The sequence below is a fragment of the Diachasma alloeum genome, unplaced genomic scaffold (assembly GCF_001412515.2).
Source record: "Diachasma alloeum isolate Michigan unplaced genomic scaffold, Dall2.0 Dall_scaffold_00293, whole genome shotgun sequence".
NCBI classification, from domain to species: domain Eukaryota; kingdom Metazoa; phylum Arthropoda; class Insecta; order Hymenoptera; family Braconidae; genus Diachasma; species Diachasma alloeum.
In genome coordinates this window covers 12,308-13,771 of record NW_021680432.1, presented here as the reverse complement: position 1 = coordinate 13,771, position 1,464 = coordinate 12,308, and positions in this window count along the sequence as shown.

Genomic DNA, 1,464 nt, shown 5'->3' with positions numbered 1-1,464 from the left:
CATTGGTTTCATTCCTTAATGTTAATTAGGAGCAGAGATACGATTTTTTAATTAGCGGGCGAGTTGTCGGGAGTCACTGCGCCGAGAAACCATTGAGTTTTTCATAGCGCCGCGACTTTCGTCGCAGTTTTTATTTTTTTATTACAGAGATTAAGGAATGAAACGGGGGTTGAAGGATGGGGAATTTAATTCTCCATCGAACAGCATTGGTTTCATTCCTTAATGCTTTTATTTTTTTATTACAGAGATAAAACTCCGTGACTCCCGTTGTCGGGAGTCACTGCGGCGAGAAACCATTAGGTTTTTCATAGCGCCGCGAATTTCGTCGCAGTTTTTATTTTTTTATTACAGAGATTAAGGAATGAAACGGGGGTTGAAGGATGGGGAATTTAATTCTCCATCGAACAGCATTGGTTTCATTCCTTACTATTAATTAGGAGAAAAGATACGATTTTTGAATTAGCGGGCGAGTTGTCGGGAGTCACTGCGCCGAGAAACCATTGAGTTTTTCATAGCGCCGCGACTTTCGTCGCAGTTTTTATTTTTTTATTACAGAGATTAAGGAATGAAACGGGGGTTGAAGGATGGGGAATTTAATTCTCCATCGAACAGCATTGGTTTCATTCCTTAATATTAATTAGGAGGAAAGAGACGATTTTTTAATTAGCGGGCGACCTAATGGGCAAGCGCTCTGCGCCGAGAAACCATTGAGTTTTTCATAGCGCCGCGAATTTCGTCGCAGTTTTTATTTTTTTATTACAGAGATTAAGGAATGAAACGGGGGTTGAAGGATGGGGAATTTAATTCTCCATCGAACAGCATTGGTTTCATTCCTTAATGTTAATTAGGAGCAGAGATACGATTTTTTAATTAGCGGGCGAGTTGTCGGGAGTCACTGCGCCGAGAAACCATTGAGTTTTTCATAGCGCCGCGACTTTCGTCGCAGTTTTTATTTTTTTATTACAGAGATTAAGGAATGAAACGGGGGTTGAAGGATGGGGAATTTAATTCTCCATCGAACAGCATTGGTTTCATTCCTTAATATTAATTAGGAGGAAAGAGACGATTTTTTAATTAGCGGGCGAATTAATGGGGAAGCGCTCTGCGCCGAGAAGCCATTGAGTGTTTTATAGCGCTGCGAATTTCGTCGGAGTTTTAATTTTTTCATTACAGAGATTAAAGAATGAAACGGGGGTTGAAGGATGGGGAATTTAATTCTCCATCGAACAGCATTGGTTTCATTCCTTAATGTTAATTAGGAGCAGAGATACGATTTTTTAATTAGCGGGCGAGTTGTCGGGAGTCACTGCGCCGAGAAACCATTAGGTTTTTCATAGCGCCGCGACTTTCGTCGCAGTTTTTATTTTTTTATTACAGAGATTAAGAGATGAAACGGGAGTTGAAAGATGGAGGATTTAATTCTCCATCGAACAGCATTGGTTTCATTCCTTGATATTAATTAGG